Source organism: Phyllostomus hastatus, unplaced genomic scaffold, assembly GCF_019186645.2.
Source record: "Phyllostomus hastatus isolate PE091 unplaced genomic scaffold, TTU_PhHast_1.1 phas_contig_36, whole genome shotgun sequence".
In the NCBI taxonomy this organism is placed as follows: Eukaryota; Metazoa; Chordata; class Mammalia; order Chiroptera; family Phyllostomidae; genus Phyllostomus; species Phyllostomus hastatus.
In genome coordinates, this window is record NW_025333862.1 from 3,663,521 (window position 1) to 3,683,230 (window position 19,710).

The following is a 19,710-nucleotide window of genomic DNA, read 5'->3' on the forward strand; positions in this document are numbered from 1 at the left end:
AACCAGTGACCAGGGCCTAATTCACAACTTTGTTTCTCAATGTACATGTGGTTCTTTGACTTGGGACAGGAATGACAAGCAGCAAAGGAAGTCCCTAGTGGTGTGAAACGTTGGGTTAGGGTGGGAGGATCAATGAGGAGTCTTCTCAAACCCCTGAAGTTGTGGTGAGTCACCTTCTTCACAGCAGTTTGCAGCTTTAACCTGCCTTCCATAAACATACGTATATGAGTGAGTATGTATGCTGAGGTAGGTGTGGGAACAGCTCATTCAATGAAGACATGGCGTGTGAACCAGTTATGGTGCATGCTTACATTTAAAAGCCATAAGATTCTAGGCAAAGTCTGTGGGTGGCATTGTTGTGCAAAGCCAGGGGGGGTGTGATTAACATTTTATAGGCTGTGTATAAGTGTGCATGATGTCTAACTCTACAAATTAAAATGGAAATGTGTGCTGGAGTATGATAAGTACAGAAAAATACAGGAAGCCTTGGAGTCCATCTGACTTGGTCTTGCATCCTAGCTCATCCAGTGTGTAACCTTAGGCCAGTCACTGATTCTCAATTTTCTCAGCTCTGAAATAAAGATAATAATAATCACCTTTGAAGATTTCCTTCAGCATTGGAAAGGAAACTGTACATACAAAGATTTTGGTGCCATAGCCCACACATAGTAGGTCTGAAAAATAGGCAGCTGTTATCACACGCTGTGGATGTGCCTCTTGCAGGTAGAGGCAAGAGGGAGCAAAATGTGACCCAGAATTGTGTGTGTGAAATCTGGACAAGGACCAGAAATCTGTACTAAGACGTGTGTACAAGCGAAGCGTGTTCACGTGTGTGCATCCCAAGCGATTCCTTCTCCACTGAGTCCTCTATTCAGAGGGTGAAAAGAATTGGTACAAGTTTCCACAGACACCTCGGTTTCTGGTTCCTGTGTCTAAGTGAGTAAGAGGTTGAGAGGCCCTTAAGAGCTGCAGGAAGCCAACCGCCTGCAGAAGCTTCCTTTTTTCCCTCCACCCATCAACGGTTGAAGACTGCTACCCACATCCACTCCCCACCTCCACCCCCCACCTTACTTTCCTTTCAACAAGTGAGAGAGCGAAGGCGAAGAGGAAACCCGAGAGGAGAAAGGATTCCTCCCCTTTCTTTCCCCCATTCCCCCTTAAGAGGATCAGGACGCAGCCGCAGCTCACATTGGGCCACCTTAAAGGAGGAGTGCCGCTCTGGCCTCCCGCCAAGTCCCACCCGCTTCCAGCTCTTGCTCCACCCCGCACTGCTGGGGAGAGCTGGCGAGCTGGTGTCTGTCCGAGTTGGCTGTAGCTGTTGCCATGACAAGCATTTTCTTAAGAGAGCTCTGCTGTTGAGACCATCCAAAACTGGGGATTGAGGGGGGAGGCACGAACTTCCTGGGGAACCATCCTTCCGAGGAAAGCGAGACCAGAGACACCCGCCCAGACCCCCTGCATTATTTTCTTCCCGGAACCTGAGAGGTCCTTCCCATTGGGAGGGCCGGGGGAGGAGACCCGGCCCACTCCCCGGTTGTAGCAGGGGAAAAAAAAAGGCAAGAAAGCAAAGCCAGCATCTCTCGCGTGCTGCTACTTTGGGGAGACCAGTGGGTGGTCACCCCCACCCTACCCTGTCCATGGAAACCCGGAGGGAGATTCCTGCTTGGAGAAGCCTGGATCTTTGCTAGAAAGAGAGGTAGGCTTGCAAAGAGAATGAATTGATGCGCGATTTGCAAACTTTGTTTTTCCTTTCCTCTCAATGGGTTCTGAAAGTCCATGAATTTTCTCTTCCTGGCATATTTCTTGCTGTTGGATCCGGCGAGGGGTTTGCACAGATTTGTCAAATACTGTGTTTCTTTCTTAGACTCAGTTCTGAGAAATCATATAATCAAACAAGTGACTTGTTTTTCTTTTCCTAGTTTCTGTCATTCCTGGGCTGTGGGGGTAGGGAAATGGGGGGACTGTCTTTGGACACTCAAATTGAGCTTTTGGAACAAGCATTTCATTGCCCCCATCCGCTCCTGCCCTCCCTCTTGGCTTGGGAATGAGACGATGAATGGAAAACTTGCAAAAATATTTTCCGCGTCTGTTCCCTTTCTCGAAAGCCCCAAAGAGAGATGGGGGGAAAAAAAAAGAAAGAAAGAAAGAAAAAGAAAGAACCGAATAAGAAACCTTAAAGAAGGAGGGTCTGTTGTGGGGCTGGGAAATGGGCTCACTGTGGGGTGGGAGGGTGGAAGTAGGAGTTGAGAGTGAAGAAGGGGAGTGCACAGCTTACATTTCTTTGGCTTTGTAGAGAAACCTCAGCAGTTTCTCTCTGCCACTTGCAAAACATCCTCAGATTTTCACGTCTATAATTAGCCGTGGAAAAAGCTGAGAGTTCCTTGTGCCGCTGTTGTTTGAGCGTGTGCGAAGTGTCCAGAACCAACTGTGTGAGTGTCTGTGGTAGCACCACCCCATGTAGCTCTGGTCCCAAAGGAAAGAAGGGGTGAAGGTGGAAAGTTTGCAATTTGAAGGCTGGTGACAGTGGGGCTTGTGAGTGCTTTAGCCCTTGGGGTTGGTCGCAGGCAACCGTGGGAAGAGTGTCTCTGAGTGTCTCGGGGCTGAAGAGGGAGAAATTAAGGCTGGATTGTTCCTCCCGCACCCGCCGCCCCCCTCCACACACGATCACTCCCATTCTTGGCTCGCTTTTGAGGTAGAGGAGGCCGGCTGGCATCCTCCCCAAGCGAGTCCGGGCGCACTCCTCCATCTCAGTGACCGACTCGCCGCTCTTAGCTGGGTGTGGAGGACGCCAGAGGGGCCAGCCGCATCCTGGGAGCTAGTGGGCACTCTGGTGGCCTGAGGCAACTCTCCAGGGCATTCCTGCCGGACTTACAATAACTTGCAGACCCGTGGTCGGCGCCGGCTGGCTTAGGGAGGAGGGATGTCAGAAGAAGAAATTCGCGGGCCCTCCTCTAAAGCCGCAGGGGGGGAGGGGAAGTGAAATCCCATTCTACAGCGCCACCTCCTCCTCTGGGTGGAGATCCTCGGCTCTTAAGGTCCTTCCCTCCCTCGTTGAGCCCCTCCCAGAGCTGCCCCTTATGCTCTTCCTGGGTGGAGGTGCCCCTCCAGCCCCCTCAGCCCCAGACCCTCTTTACGTGGAAGAAGGGAAGAGAGCAGAGTCTTCTTTGGCTAGGCCAGGCCGTGCAGAGGGACCCAGCGGTCAGGAGGGACTGACTGGATGCGGGGAGGTATATGTGTAGGCGGAGGTCTGGAAGAGGTGGTGGCTCTGATGGCTAGTGAGCTATAGGATCCCACGTTCGCTCAGGGTGGTGGCATGGGGAGCTAGCTCTGGGAGGGGGTCCTGGACCTTGAAGCCGACACATTTGTAGGGGTCAGGCCAGGGGGAGAGGAAGCACCTGCCCCCTGCCCCAGCTGGTTTGGTTGGAGGAGTGGTAAAGCGAGGGCTTAGAAACTGGAAAGAAGGAAGCAAATGACTTGGAAGAGAGCTTAATTGGGGGCCTCGGTCTTCATTTTGAGGTGTTGGATGGTTGACCTGATTGCACCCCTAAGCTCTTCCCTCCTTCCCTCCCTCCCTCTCTCCCTGTATTCTGATCTAGAAGGGAATGAGGACCTTTCTAGGTGGGCGGGGGACCCAAGATAAGATCGAGTCCTTGTTCTCCAGGAGGGGGGTGGGGATCCATTTCTTTACTCCTGCTCTGGAGCCCCATCCTCCCTGCCACCATCTTGCCGAGGTACACCGCTTCTCGTCCGCAACGCCCCCCCGCCCCAAACACACGCGCGCCCTTCCTTCTAGGCGCATTATCCCACCCTTCCTGCAGCCCACCTTCCTATTTTCAGTGCTCTGACTAGAAATAGAGTCCGGTAGGTTTGGGGAGGGTTCTCTATTTATCGTGCACTGAGGCGCCAGCTCCGCGGCCTCCAGCCTTCCCTCGGTCTGGGGGCTGCGAAGCTGGACCCCGTGGCTGCGACCCCGTGGCCCCTCCCGCGTGCGCTCTGCGCCAGCTTGCGCCGCCGACGCTCCCCGCGCGCCTCTGCTGCTCTGAGCCGACTAAGGAGCCTCCGTTTCTCCCCTTCCAGTGTCCACCTCCCAGGCTAAATTCAAGGTCAAGTCGAAGGAGCACAGCTCGTTTAGCCTCCAGGATTCCCCGCACCTATCACAGTGCCCAAGACGTAAAAAACGCTTGGTCAGTGTTTGCTGGAAGAAGGAAGTGGCATTCGGGGGGAGCCTGGGATTCACGTCATCCAGGCTAATGCTTCCACAGTAATAGTGGGAGGGAGTGGCTGAGTCAGACTTGTCAGATCTCTATGGTACCAAAAGAAAGTCAAAACGGGAGGGTCCAGTGAGGGGCAGAAAAGTAAAACAGTTAAGAGTTTGCCCTAGTTGTGAGTGCTGGAAGGAGATGGGAGTGTGAAGTCCCTGAGCAAGGGTATTGGGGAGCCTTCGTTTTCCGCACCCTCACAGCCTGAAGGGTCTTCAGAGGAAGAGAGGACTGGCCAACCCAGCACTGACCCAGCTGCCACCTGTCAGCAATTGAAACATTCCATAGGGAACTGCCTTGTATTCAAGAATTTAGCTTCTCTCAGTCACCCCCATGGGCCTTTTTCTCTTTTATTCTATGCTCCTGGTCTTGGGCCCAGCACCCAAAGACATGGATGGATAAGCTGTGTTCATCTAGGGTATTCTAGTCCACCAAGCTTTGGAGGAAGGAAAGGAAGGTGTTCATTCTTGGTCTCCAGAACATTAATTAAAAAGGATGTTTGGCTAAGGATGACCCAGGTGTTTGATTTGACCTTGAAGAGGAATGAATGCCTTACCTTGCACCTCACTGCCTTCCCTGGAGGAACTCTTCAGTTCCCTGCTCCTCGGACATGCATTGATCCCTGTCGTTCCCACTTGGTATTTGGTGGGCAGGGGTGAGGAGAAGAGAGGGTTGAGAAAGGCAGGGCCTCTGGGTCATGAGGAAGCAGAACACCTGGGCCTCCTCAAACTGGGACAGCATCCTTTCCCCACTCGTTTCCCCTTTCTGTAGAACCGGTCATAGCAATAAAGCAGGCACTGGGACTGGAGTCCAAGAGACTTGTGTGGAATGTTTTGTACTCTGCTTCCTCTCCCAGCATCTCTCTTTGTCTCCTTTTTCCTCTTTTCCTTGTATGAGCCATTTTTGTTCCACTGACTTAATTTCCTCTGCACATGTTAAAACAGAAATCACAGGGACTTTGGACTTCTGCCTCCACTCTACACCCGTCCTGTGTGTTCAGCCCACATGAAGGTGGGTTGAGAAGGGAAGCCAGGCAGGATCTAGTTAGATAGAACCAGAGCCCTGGTCAGGAGAGGAGCTGTTGGGGGGATAGTGAAGAGGCCAAAGGAGAGAAAAGAGGTGAGAAGATAGGTGCCATGTGGCAAGAGTCCCCTGCCCTCTTTTGCCTTTCCTCATTCTAGTTCCTGTCTGCCTAAAGTCTTCAGCCTCATCACTTCTCTGTGCTCTGGTTTTGCAAGTGAAGTAAAGAAATTCAGGGAGATGAACTGGAATGGAATCGAGAGACCTTCACTCTTGCCTTCTTGTCAGATCTCTAGGGCAGAGGGCTTGGGATAATGTCTTATTGGTGAGGAGGCAAAGACTCTCAGGCTGGCCCAGACAAACTCTCAGAGCACCTCACAGCAAGATCCACCTAGATTGTGAAATCAATGCCAGGAGTGCAAACCAGTACAGTCCCTAAGGAGAGGAGATTCTAGCAAAACAGCATATGCATTCACCCAGCAGTGGTGTGGCTCAACTTCTAGGAAATTATCCAGAAAAATGCACAATTGCAAACACAAAAAGACATATGCAGGAGGTGATTGATTCCCTGAGGTATATTTATAACAGGAAAGGGGATCATTGGACACTACCCAATGCCCATTCTTAATCGACTGGTTGAGTGAACATCCATACATCCATACATCCATATAATTGAGTGCTATGAGGCCAAAAATAATGAATAGGAGCCCTATGAACTTATGACATCATTTCTGGGATATGTTATTAAATGGAAAATGCAAGATTCAAAAGATTGCATGTAACATACTACCTTTGGGTGGAGAAAGCAGGAGAAATAATACTGTTTACAGACGTGTGCATGTGTGTGTGCACTGCACACACAGGTGGGATAAACCAAAAATTAATTAAAATGGTTACCTATAGAGGGTGGGTAGGAACAGGGTAGAGGAGGTAGGAATGGGAGTAAAACTTTACTGATTATATCTTTTCAGGCAGTTTTGATTTTTGAAGCAGGTAAATATTTTACATAATCACTAGTGAAATTAGATGCAAAAGAAAGAGAAAAGAAAAGCAAACCCTTAAGTGAACCATAGCAGAGACAATGAACCTAACTGTATCAACTTGATTCTTCTACAAGAAAAGAATTAAGTCAAGTAATTTTTTAGTTTAATGTCCTGACTCTGTATTCTTAGTGGAATATATTGGGTTGGCTAAAATGTCCATTTAGTTTTCTCTGTAAAATACACATTTTTCATTTTTACCAATAACTTTATTGATTTGTGTATTTTGAGTATGTCAGCTCTCTGCCACTATTGGCTTCCAATGAGTAGAGGCCGGGGGTGCTGCTAAATATCTTCCAGTGCATAAGACAGCTTCACAGCAAAGAATTATTTGGCCAAAATGTCGATAGGATCAAGAAACTTCACAAACCACTTTTAACACGTTTGACCTGTCACAGTACCTTCTCCATACACTGCACAAATCTGTTTTTGTGTTTCAGTCACATTTTTACCTTCCTAGAAATAATTGTAATATGCCAAAAACACATATATTCTTTCATCTTCAATATTAAAATGGCTGCACAAAAATTCACTAATTTTGATAAGACTTTTTTAATGCACGTTGATATGACCACTGTCACAATACAATTAACAAAATTATTTCAAAAGAAGTTAAGGACAACTAAGCACTACTAGAGCCATTGTAAGGAAAAAACTAAATGAACTTTTTGGCCAACCCAATATATTCAAAGAATTAAAAGAACTGAAAAAAATCTTGAACTTTCCTTGTAGGTCTGTTACTGGTCATGGTATTGGTGTCATAAATTGTAAACTTTTATTTGTTATAGGGATAGATCAAATGAGTAACTATGTTGATATTACTGGAAATCTGGGTTTCACTATGGAAGAAGAGAGACAAAAATATGAAATGGGGAAAGGTAAAGAAGAACCCTGCATTTCTTTATGTTTCTCCAAAAACACTGTTCACTGGAAGGGTCTGGAGGCAGTGCTACATAGTAGCATTGAACACACCTCATGCCCAAGTTTTCATTTCCAAGCACCATTTCCCACTACAAGAAAGGAGTGCTCTTTGGATAAATGGCTGATTCCTTGTCTAGGACTGGGAAACTACAAGTGAGTCATGTTATGCCAGAAAGCTAGAGCATGCTTGTGACAAAAGGACATAGGCATTGGCTTAAAGGGGCTGTCTCTTACTGCGTAAATTTGCAACACATTCAGCATCTAAAAGAACAGTAACAGATTGTAAGACACTGAATAAAAGATTTCATGAGCCCATTCTGACAGTTAAAATAGATCAGAGAGGAAAAACTCTTAAAAACAAATGTGAGCTAATGAAATGTAGAAGCAATGACAGAATTTTAAATTTACCTGTTTGCAACCCCCAATATAATAGCTGATTCAGGTTACGCTTACTAATGGTTGCTAAGACCACTGGGTGAAAGGTTGGTCTCAGTGTATCACTTCGTGGATTACTTACTCCTTACAAAAGGAAAAACCTGTCCTTATACCATGAAAAGTCAGCACTGTCCACCTTCACCAAATAACCAGACAGCACTGTAACAGGGTGCATCCAAGAGGGGGGTGCCAAATAAAGATTTGGAATGGGGTCCAGAACTCAAGGTGTCCAGGAAATATTAGAAAAAATATATAGGATGTCTTCCCCCCTCCCCCGCTACAGGTATGAGTTGGGGGAAGGGACACACGAAGCAGGAACACGCAGAGCTATTATGTTACAGCAACAGCTTTGCAGCTAACCTCTGGCATGGTCATTTAGCATATCTATAACCTTTAACTGGTTTCATAGATATGTTAAATAGCTGTGGCCATGCTTAGAGCCAGGGGGATGGAAGTGACTTCCACCCAAGTTGTAACTGGGGGGACAGCTCCCCCTGGTTACAGCACCTGCACCTGCTCAAGAGCTTGGAGAAGATTGGCTCCATGACATGAGGCCACACCTGCCCAGACTTACGATGGCAGCCCAGTAAACCTGGAATAATACAGGAATGCTGGCAGTTGTAACTGATTGTAGGAGGAGTTGAAAATGGGGGTGTAGAGGAAGGCTGGCATGGGGATTTAAATCCAGACTCAGCAGTCATGTGAGGGGAGAACCACGAGGCTTTGGCAGAGTGGGGACCACCCCCCCACCCCCCACAGCTTTGGCGAGAGTGAGGACCACGTGGCTTTTAGGATGCTCCCTTTTGCCACATGGCTTAGGAAGCAGGAGAAACTTTGCCTGGAAGAAAAGGGGTGAAAGGACTCTTGCTGGTGGGCCATGAGAAGGTGCCACATGGCTTTGGATTAACTGGAGATCCTGGCAGCGACACAGCTGATGGTGCTGGGAGCCCAAATCACAGACTTCTACTTCTTTTCCTGAGATACGGTACCCCAGATTAGGGCAGAGGGAGAAGGAAGGACTGTGTGCATCTGCGGGTATTCTAAAAGACTTTAATATTTTAATGAAGACATTGGGTCACTACTTTAAGTCTGTATAGCTCTAAATAAACATTTCCTTTTCTTTTCACAAATCTCTGGTATTGAGAGACATCTTTCCTCTGGCGGCGGTCATAGCCAATCTAGTGGGGGGTCCTTTTGGTAATAATATATAGTACCCCTCCTTGACCCTTTTCTGTAACAACATTAGTGGGACCACCTGGTGTTAGTTCCTCTTGATTTGCTCTAAGAATTTCAGCCACATCACCCATGTTCTTGTCAAAAAAAATTTATCCTGAATTTCATTATAAGGAGACAAAAGACAAATCTAGAATGTGAGCCATTCTACGTGACACCTGACTGAGACTTCAGAAAAGTGGACGTTATAAAAACATATTAACATTGTGTTCTGAGGAGAAGGGTGAGGAGGCAAAAACCAGTCTAGATTTATGAAACTTCCCCTGCCTGGTGTTGCTCAGTGGATTGAGCACTGGCCTACAAACCAAAGGGTCACTGGTTCTGTTCCCAGTCAGGCACATGCCTGGGTTGCAGGCCAGGTGCCCAGTAAGTAGTGCATGAGAGCCAACCACACATTGATGTATCTCTCCCTCCCTTCCCCTCTGTCTACAAATAAATAAATAAAATCTTTAAAATAAAAAAATAATAAACTAAAGAGACAAATACATTGTCTCTTTGTATAATACATTGTATTATAGTCAAATACAATGCATAAATCTTAATTGAATCCTGGGTCACACACACATAAAGACATCCTGGGGGACAACTGGGAAATTTTTCACATAGATAATAGGTGATATGTAATTATTGTTATTTTTTTAAGGTATGATAGTGGTAACGATGATGGTTTTGTAGGAGAATGTCTTTATTCTTGGAGATTATGCAGAAGTATTAGGGACAAAGTGTCTGCAAGTGATTTTCAAATGGTTCAGCAAAAGAAGTATGTGTTCATGTGTGTGTGTGTGTGTGTGTGTGTGTGTATACACATCAAGAGAGGGCATACAAAAGGTTAACAATTGGTGAATCTGTGTGAAGGATCCGAGTTGCTTATTGTACTGTTTTTTCAGTGTTTCAGGTTTGAAACTTTTCCTAATACTAAGTTGGAAGAGAAGTCAATACAGGGAGGATTCCCAGTTTCCTCCCACTCACCTTCCAAACTCCTGGCCAACTAAGCTCCCTAGTCACCACCGAGCACACACAAGGGATCTGACAGTGTACTTCCCTCAGAGAGTCTTCCTTCTCACCCTCAGATAGGAAGCAGTGGGGCACACTGGGTGGGCCAGCTGTGACCCTGGGCGGGCCAGCTGTGACCCTGGGCAGCCGGTGGGAGCAGCCATTCCCCTTAGTGAGGAAGCCTAGGGACAGAGGGCTTCCAGGATCACTCACCTACCTTTTGAGTAGGTATCTCACAAGGAATCCACCAGTATCCTGGAGACATCTTTTCTGAATCCTATAATTGGGTGATGCTGAGAGAACCTGGCTGTGCTTGCCCTGAGCTTTCAAGCCTGGGCTAAGCCAGGCCTAAAGCTGCCTAGAAAAGGCAACCCCTCACCCCAACTTCACCCACCTCCCAGCAGGGACAGCATACCAGCTATACTGTCAATGACCCAGATCACTGGGAATCGCCAACTGCCACCCCCAGCCTAGCTCTGGAGAGAGATCAGGTTTCCAGTACTAATCATCTCTCTCTCTCTCTCTCTCTCTCTCTCTCTCTCTCTCTCTCTCTCTCTCTCTCTCTCTCCCTCCTCCCCCCACCACCCCTCCCCCTAAACCCTGGAGCCAGGCCTAGCGTGACTCAGGCTCTTTTCTTGTAGGAGAGGGCTATTGATCCTTCAGTCAATTCTCCTTCTGTCTTGCTAGGGAGCCTGAAAGCGTGGGAGTCAGGAAGTTGGGAGGGGGCAGACAGGGAGGAGTTTGTTCTCCTGTTGCTGCCAGGCCTGCCAGAAGAGCATGGGACTGGGAGTCAGAAAACTGGTGATCTGGGCTGTTACGTGACCTTGACAAGCCAGTGATGTCTGTGGGCCTTCATCTCCCCCCGTAAAATGAAGAGGAGATTAGACAAACAGGCATTTCTGATTTGAGACTCTCCTTTTCTACAAAGAGGCTAAACTCTCAATGCTCAAACCAAACCCTTTTTATCACAGACTCTACCACAATCTAACAGCCTGTAGCGAAGTTCCATCTTTCTAGCCAGGATGATGAAGGAGACCTGAAAGTTTCTGCCTTATGGGTAGCTGCCTTTGAGTTTTGAGGGTAGGACATGTTATAAGATTCCCCATCTCACCTTCCTGGAATTTCAGTTAAGAATTACCTACTTGCCCTGGCCAATGTGGCTCAGTTGGTTGGTGCATCCTCCCATACACCAAAAGGTTGTGGGTTTGACTCCTAGTCAGGGCACATAACTAGGCTGCAGGTTCGATTCCCAGTTGGGGCACATATGGGAAGGTAACCAATAGATGTTTTCTCTCTCTCTCTCCTTGCCCCTTTCTTTCTCTAAAAGCAATAAACATTTTTTTAAAGTGCCTACTCAACACCTTCCAAGACCACAGCTCTGTAATGTTCTAAGCCAGAAACTAAGAAAGATTGGCTAGAAATACAGAGATCCAAGCCTTCAGGGTGTTTACTATCTTCTATGGAACATGATCCCCAGATAGTTACTAGGTCCAACCATACGAAATTGCCAATATGCAACTACTTTTGACCTACAATATGATTAGACACTAGAAATCACGGACCACAGTCAATACTATGGGATGGAGAGATGAGGTTTTCATCTGAAATGTGGGTTGGGTTTGGAGACGTTTGGGTAAGCTGCCAGCTGCTAGGCCAGGCTGCCTTCCCTCTCAATCCAGACTTTTGGCTCTGGAGGTAGACATTGGCTGAGCCTTTGTCCAGACTCTGGTTGGGATTCTAGCATTAGCCTTTCTGGTGACTGGCCAAGGCTGCTGCCCCTGGGTAGAGAGGAGAGTGCTGTCCATTTGTAGTCCACTGTCCCTATGCCCTGAATGCCCTGCTTCATATCTTGGGAACTGAGGATGGAGGAATGTAAGAAAGGAGGAAATAGAAAATATTCATCGTCTTCCCCCTGTCTAGTGGCAGACAAGAACAGGGATACATCCTTGAAGCCTCATCTGGCACAGGGACACATGATGCTGGGAGCTGAAGGAGTGTTAGTGGGAATGTGGAGACCAGAATTTGGCAGGGCTTACCTGGAAATTATCCTTGGAGGAGATGCTTGCCAAACAGGATATGAATGAGGAGAGAGGACAGATTTGATGGAGGATGGAAGAGAGGACGGGGGAGAGGAGGTGGGTTGGGAGGAAGGGCTGTGCTACTGCATCTGGTTGAGGACACTGAGCATCATGGAGAGTCAGATACTCTGGCAGGTGAGGGAGGCTGTCATCCCCCAACTCCCACCTTCACCCTCACCCCAACCCCCCACTGGACCACTTCCAGTCTTTATCTGAGCAGGATGGCATCTGGCCTCAGCAGCAGCCTACTTCCTGCCTGCTCTCCTGGTGGTCATCAACTGTTAGGATGATTTCTCAATGTTTCTTCCCTGCTGTCTGTACTATACCTTTCTTTGTGGGAAGTACTCGCAGGACATTGTTAGGATGCTAGAATAGGTACAGCTGGCATCCAAACTTCCAGGGGATTTCTGACCTTGGTACCGAGAAGGTCAGTCCCCAGACTTTGGGGTGGGTAAGGGGAGGGGGCAGCTCATTTTATTGAGCCAGAGCATTTGAGATGGATAGAGTTGGAGAAATGGCCCAATTTTCCTCTTTTGCAAGTGAGAGAACTGAAACCTAGAAAGTTGCACAAGGATACCAGACTAGTTTATTAAGCCCAAGACAGAGCGCTAGAGCCCCAGTCTCCCCACTCCAGGTCTGTGAGTGGGTCCCTGACCCCATCAGTGTATCACTATGACCCAGATCAAGGACAGAGCTCCTCAGCCCCCAGTTTCTCAACCTGTATAATGGGGAAAACCATTCCAGCCCCTGCAAGGATGTGTGGCATGCTGAGGTCATGTGCTAGAAGCACTTCAGAAGAAAGATGCTAGAAACCATAAAAGCTCTGCACCAGGATTGTTGCTGCTATTATTAACAGTTAAGGTAATTAGCACTAGAGAAAATGCAAAGGAGAAACACTCTTGGCACCACCCTCATTACTGTGAAGCTCCTAATGGAACTGCATTTCTTCTCTTGGTCTTCTGCAGCCCCTCCCAGACAGGGGCCCTGAGCTGGGACAACCAGAGTAATTGAGAGAGAGCAGAAGTCCTGGAAAGGGATGGCAGAGCATTCCTCCTGCCTGGGCATCCCTGCCCCTGCCCTTTTCTCCAGGTGTGGCCATTCTGAAAGGTCAGAGAAAGTGTGGAAGGGAAGCATTCTAACCAACTTCTTCCTCAGCAGCTGACTGAACCTGAGTGACTATGGAGCTCTGATTTGGGGGCTAAGAGTCAGGGGAGTGGGGTCACTGTAATGCAACAACACAGGCTCATTTTATTGCCGAGCCAATCTGTCATTCATTCACTCTTTCATTTGCTCATTCAACAAACAGTGAAGTGGGCACAAACTGTATGCCAGGTATTATGTTAGGATTTGGGGAGAAGCAGGGTCCAGGAGGTAGGGAGTGGCTAAGAACCACCTACTTAACAGCTCAAGGAGGTGTATCCTGAGCCTAGGGGTGCACAGCAAACCCTGATTTCGTCAGTGTTCTAGAGAGCTTGCATTTGTGTCCCTGGAGGCCACTTTAACCCCTGACTTCAGGAATATAAAGCCTTGACTCCAGGGATAATTGGGCTGGGAGGGACCTTGCAGACTATTACAGGGTGCCAGTGGGTTACCGAAGAACTGCGGCCTGATGGTGAGGGACTTGCCCTTGTCCTTTGCCAGAGCAAGCCTTCTCTTGGGCCAGAGCTTGGTGCTGAAGCTGAATGTTCATCCAGCCTGCTATATCCTGTCCTTGGGGTGGCATCCCAGTGTTAACCTGACTTTGCCACCCCCCTGCTTGTGTTCTAGGGCCCCTGAGTCTGTTGAATGCCCAGAAGGCATCTGAATAGAAACCTTGGGATGAACAGATAAACTTATGGAGACACCGTCCAGTTTCTCTTTTAATCCTTACTTCTCATTTTAGCCCCTTCACCCTACTTTCCAGAGGCCATGTAGTATAACAGGATAAAAGGGTGGATTTAGTTTTGGTTGGTACATATTACACATACTTTTATTGAGCCTCAATTTTCCCATCTATAAAATCTATGTAATAACACCTATCATTATCTACCCTGTAGAGTGTCATGATGGACAAATTAGACCTGGGAGGTGACAGCATTGAATGAACGCTAAAGTGTTAGATCTATGTGCTAGCCTTCTCATTTCAGTCTCTTCTCTTCACTGCCCAGCCTCAGGACCTCACTCTCTACTCCAGATCCTACTCTTACTATGTCTTCCCTCCTCACCTAGATCAAGACCTAAAATAATGCTTGTTGTATCTTAAATAATAATAACTATAAGCAATAGTCTAAGCTAACTAACATTCATTAATTATGTTCTAGGTAGTAAACTTGGATTTCTCATTTAATATTCTCAGCAAGTAATAAAGCCTATATTAGTATTGTCTTCATTTTACAAATCCATAAAGGTATTCATAAAACGTAGGGCTGAGGCCCTACCCTCCTCCAGCCTATATGTGGATTTCCTCTTTGCATTGCTAAGTGACTGACTGGTTAACAAGAACAGGGAGAGATTCAACAGCATTTATTGAATGTCGACTAAATGCCAGCTGCTTTCAAATTATGTCACAACAACCACCTTCTGAAATAGGTACAGGATTTGCCTTAGAGATTATCTGGTTGTAAGAACAGAAACCCACTCAAAGAAGCAAAAGTAAAAGGGGCTTTACTGGAAGGCTACAGAGAAATATCATAGAACCTAGTGGTGGGAAGCACAGCCCCTGTGTGGACTGTACCTTCTCTCTGGAGCCACAGCACTGTCTTCATTGCTTCCTTGTCCACATGTGCACCGCCCGTGGTGGGTAACCAAGCAGCAGGTTCAGTCTCCAAGTCTATATGACCTTCCCATTTACCTCTCCAGAGTAAATTAACTCAGTCTCTCAGCCCAAATGCCAGGAAATGCTGATTCCAGCTAGGTCCAGTGTGCACCCCTGCTAATTGTCTATGGCCTGCTGGAGGGGGTGGGGACTAATCAAACACGACCGCCTCAGCCTATCCCTTCCTTGACCTTAGATGGATTCCAATCCAAGTATGCTCCTTATCCCACCTGACTATCGCTAGGACAGCATGGAGATGATGCTCTGGTGGCAGCCCAGAAATAAGAGGCCATGTGAATAGTCCCAGAATATGTGGGTTTGGGTGGACCTGGAAAAATAGATTACCATTTGGAACCCTGCTGCATGCCAGGCATTTTATATACATTATCTTTAATGCTTACAATATCCTGCAATTATTGTCTCTGTTTTGTAGATAAGAAAGCTAACACTCAGGGAGTTAAGTAGCTTGCCCAGAGGTCATCTGGCTGCTTAAAGTTGGTTATTTGACCCAGGCCTTCTCTGATACTAAGATCAATGCCCTTTCTTTAAATAAAAATAAAAAGTATTTTTGCTTTGATTCTGCTGGAATGTATGTTCCATGAAGGCAAGGATCTTAGTCTTTTTGTTCACCGATATCGTCCAGGCACCTGTAACAGTACCTGACACCTGACACATAGTAAGTATTCAATGAAACATTTCTGAGTGGGTTTTGCTTTGGTATCTTCTGCATTCCTGTGCTTCCCATGGTAAAAGGAAAAAAAGTAATAGTCCAGGTCTTGGGAAAAGAGCCATTGAAATATGCTAGGATAACCCTCTGGGTGTGTCTCCTATCCTACTCAGCTCGCACAGTCAACATTGATGGGGGACATGAGTAACAGTCCCTCAATATAGATGAGTCTAAAGGAAGTATGGCTCTAGATCCCTGTCTGCATATCAGACATTCAGCCCTGTGAGGGGAGCCAGTGAAAGGAGAGATCCCTAACACTGAATCATCCACTTACTAAGATGGAAATAGGATGCCAAGGTCCTCTGTTGCTGGAAAAAAGAACGCTAATTGCCACTGGATTTTCAGCCCCAGGGTCAGAGTTTATCAAGTCCTGAATTTGTTCTGGTGCCATTTCCTATAGCAATTCCCTGTGTCCTCAGTCACCCAGGCAGCCTTCCCAATCCCAGCAGCATGGTATTGTATAGGAGCATACACTTGGGAGAATCAGTGGAATTGGGTTCAAATATGTCTGGCCAGCTCTGTGACCCTTGACAAATCATTTACCTTGTAGACTCAATTTTCTCTGGAAAAAGAGGATAATACATGAATATCGAGGGTGATACATGTTCCAAGGGCATGGCCCATAGTAGGTGTTCGTTGAATTTTAATTTTTCCTCTTCCATACCTTCACTTCTCTTTTCCTTCTCTATGGACCTTGGCACGATCCTGCCCACTTACTCTCTGCTAACCTTTGGCTCACTGCATTTATAAAAGGGTTATATTCCATTATTCTCCTGTAACAGAAAGGCCCAGAAGCCCCAGCCTGCAGCAACTTTCCACCAAAGGGCCTGCAGAGGCCAGCTGGGGGCTTCATCATTTCCACATGTTAGGTTATCCTCCCAGTTCCAGTTCTGGGATTACGCTTGATATTTGTGCAACAGGAGTTCTGGCAAAATAAGGCAGAGTGGCAGGTGCAGAGCTACAGTCACCTCACCTTGTCTGCTCTTGCCCTGCATTCCTTCCACAGGCGTAGATGTTGTAAGAGCTACTGCTAGGGAGTTTCTTGTTGATGGAGGAAACCAGAGTGGGTGACTGTGCTCTACTTGCTTATAGAAGCTGTGGCCCGAGGATGTGATCGTGATTTGGTCCCCCAGAGAAGCCACCAACTGCAAGTGTAATTGAACAGGCCACTTGATAAACAGGACAGTCCTAGCTTGGAACCTCCTCTCTCCCCAGCACACACCCACACAGAAATTTTAGGGACAGCTTGGCTGATGGAATGCATGCACCGGAACTTGCCTTTCCTGAGCGAGAAGGTGCTTGGCATTGAGTGGCTGGGTTGGGTCCCTGTTCTTGCTCCTACTTCCGACCCAGCACCTAAGTGCTCAAGGCTCTCTTGGCATGGGGGAAATTCTCCAGCCCCCTCTGAGTTTCTCAGGGATGGCATCCAGTGATGAAAGGTGCTTTCAGAGGAAGTGAGGATACGACCATTAGCTGAGAGCTCATGTGAGCAGCATGATTGCCTAAGGCAGCATGGTTGATAAGGATGCATCAGCTAGTGAATTCTGACTCTAGCCTTAGCTGAGCCTATTCACAGCATGTGAGCTACTGGAAAGAAGTGGTCATTCTTTGTCATCTCTGCATACCCAGTGTTTAGCATAGTCTTTGGTTCTTAGAGTGGTCATCCATAAATGTTGGATGGATAGATGAATAACTGAATAAACAGAGAGCAATTTTTCTTTAGAGTCAAGAGCACAGCAAAGTTTACCTTCTTTCCCAAGGTCACCATCCCTGCTTGTCACTCCATCACCTCATGCCTGAATACTTTCAAAGGCACCCTAATGACAAGCAGAGAGGAATGAGCTTTAGATTAGAAGGCAGTGGACCTGGAATTTGAACCATTTATCACTTTTGGGAAATCACTGAACCTTCCTGAGCTTGTTCGTGTTCAAAGTGAATACTTTGGCCAAAATGTAATTCAAGGACATTTCAACTCTCAACTTCTCTGCTTCCTCCTACCCAAACAACCCTGCAGATTAATTATTGTTGGTTACCAAAATTTAAAAGTAAGATTTCACATAGAAATCCGAATTTCTTGCTTCTTCTCCAAAACCAGAAGCCCTGACAATAGTGGCCTGCCCTGTTTTCCATGGCAGTGGTTAGCAGGAACTGAGTAACTGCTGCTCCATGCAAACAAGTGTGTACTTTTAGTTTGCCACAGTTTCCTCTTCTCCCTGTCACATAATGCTCAGCCTGCTTTGCTTGTTTTTGTGCCTGCTTGGTCTCAGTAGGCATTTGAATTTGCAAACCAAGAATGGAAGAAATAAAACAAGGATGAAGGCAAGGGCACTTCAGACAAGGTGACAGCCCTGGGAAATAGCTCTCTTCTCTACTCAGCTTAGGTGGCAGAGGCTTGGGGATCTTCCTGGGAAGCTGGTAACTGGGTTGTGAAAAGACACAGTAGCCAGTGCCCCAAGAGACTTTGCTTAAGGACTTGGCCTCCCGAAACTCTTGAGCCCCTTGACTGAGGCAGCTGTGTCCCCTTCACCTATCTCCTCCTCCTTGGACCATTCTGGTAGCTTGGGAGACGCCCTGGGCCCTCCTCTGTATAACTTTATGGCCACCGCTGGGAGGTGGGGAGGAGGGCTAGGGCTCCATTGTAGAACTTTGGCAATGGTGGCTATTCTCCTTTCACTTCTTTCTTTTGTCCAACCTCCACTAGTGTCCTTGGCACAAAACAGGTCAGGCTGTTCGAAGGGCAAATTGCTTAAGTACAGGGTGAGTTGACCCAAGGTCCCAGCTCTATTCAGATGGGTGAGGTGCACATTCTCCTGCTAACTTACTTGGCTCATCTCATGGCACCTGTTGATATAAACAGCTGTACTTTGAAGCTCCCCAGGGCTAGCCATCCCAAAATCTCTTGTCTCACTGGGAGCTAACTGTGCCCAGTTTGAGTCAGGGCTGTTTCCCACTCAGCTCCTCAGTCATCCTCTCTGAGCCCTGGTGCAACTCTGCCTCTCTATTGCCCTCACTAGGTGAAACATCCCTGCTTACCCCTTCACAGAACATTTTCTTGTACTTTCTGGTTTGTATACTTTCTTAAGCTTGTTTTTTATAGTTTTATCAATTACTCTGAGGTCTGATATAGTCCTGTGTTTTTTTCTTTTAAAAGCTTCTATATTTTCTTTCATCAGCCTTTCATTACTCACAGATGTCTCTCCTCACCTGACACCCTTCCCTTGTAATAGTTCCCTTTTCATATAGACATTGACATCTGAACTCCAGTTTACATTGTGTTGATTCAGTTTTTTAATCTTTTTTAATTTTTAAAAAATTTGTTCAATTACAGTTTACATTCAATATTATTTTGTATTAGTTTCAGGTGTACAACATAGTGGTTTGACATCATGTACTTTACAAAGCATTCCCCCTGATATTTTCATGACCTACCTGGAACCATACATAGTTATTACACTATTATTGACGATATTTACTATGCTCTACTTTACATCCCCATGACTATTTTGTAACTGCCCATCTCAAGCCCTTCACCTTTTTCACCCAGTCCTCTAATTCCCTTCCCCTCTGCCAGTCATCAGTCTGTTCCCTGTATCAATGAGTCTGTTTCTGTTTTATTTGTTCATTTATTTTGTTCTTTAGATTCCACATATAAGTGAAATCATATGGTATTTGTCTTTCTCTGACTGACTTATTTCACTTAGCATAATATCCTCTAGGTCCATCTATGTTGTCACAATTCATTATGATGATTCTTGTCCTGGTCACTTTCAGAGACATGACATGACTTTTGGTGTTTTCCTAGTGTTCCGTAATCCAAATGGTGGATTTTGAGCAAAACAGGTCTTCAGCTATTTTAAGGATATTTACTTTCTTTTTTTCCAGAATATAAAGCAATAATAAAGATACTTAACATTTATTGAGCACTTATTATATATCAGGCACCATGCCAAATGCTAAAATTCCATGACCTCATTTCCTCCTCAGGACAACTCTATAAAGAAAGTGCCATTCCTCATCTTTTCCAGAGAAGAAACTGAGGTTCAGAAAGATAACATATTTTATCCAAGGTTCCACAGCTACTAAGTGGGGGCTGTGGAATTCAAACCAAGTCTTTCAAATTCCAGAGTCTGAACTCTGTATTGCTGCCATACAAGATCATTCTAGAAAGTTTGGAAAATTCAGAAAAGCATAAAAGAAAAAATAAGATTTC

General features: G+C 46.5%; 1 protein-coding gene across 5 annotated transcripts in view; it reads left to right on the forward strand.

Annotated features, from left to right (window-relative positions):
- The first annotated feature begins 1,115 nt into the window (after positions 1-1,115).
- The window catches only part of ATP2B4 (ATPase plasma membrane Ca2+ transporting 4), a 100,243-nt gene continuing 81,648 nt past the window's right edge, over positions 1,116-19,710 (forward strand). For 2 of the 5 annotated variants that reach the window (XM_045841324.1, XM_045841322.1), the window contains exon 1: positions 1,116-1,696. The gene's annotated coding sequence lies outside the window, so the exon portion shown is untranslated. The remainder of the gene's footprint in view (positions 1,697-19,710) is intronic. The other 3 variants (XM_045841320.1, XM_045841321.1, XM_045841319.1) reach the window with 2 other exon arrangements.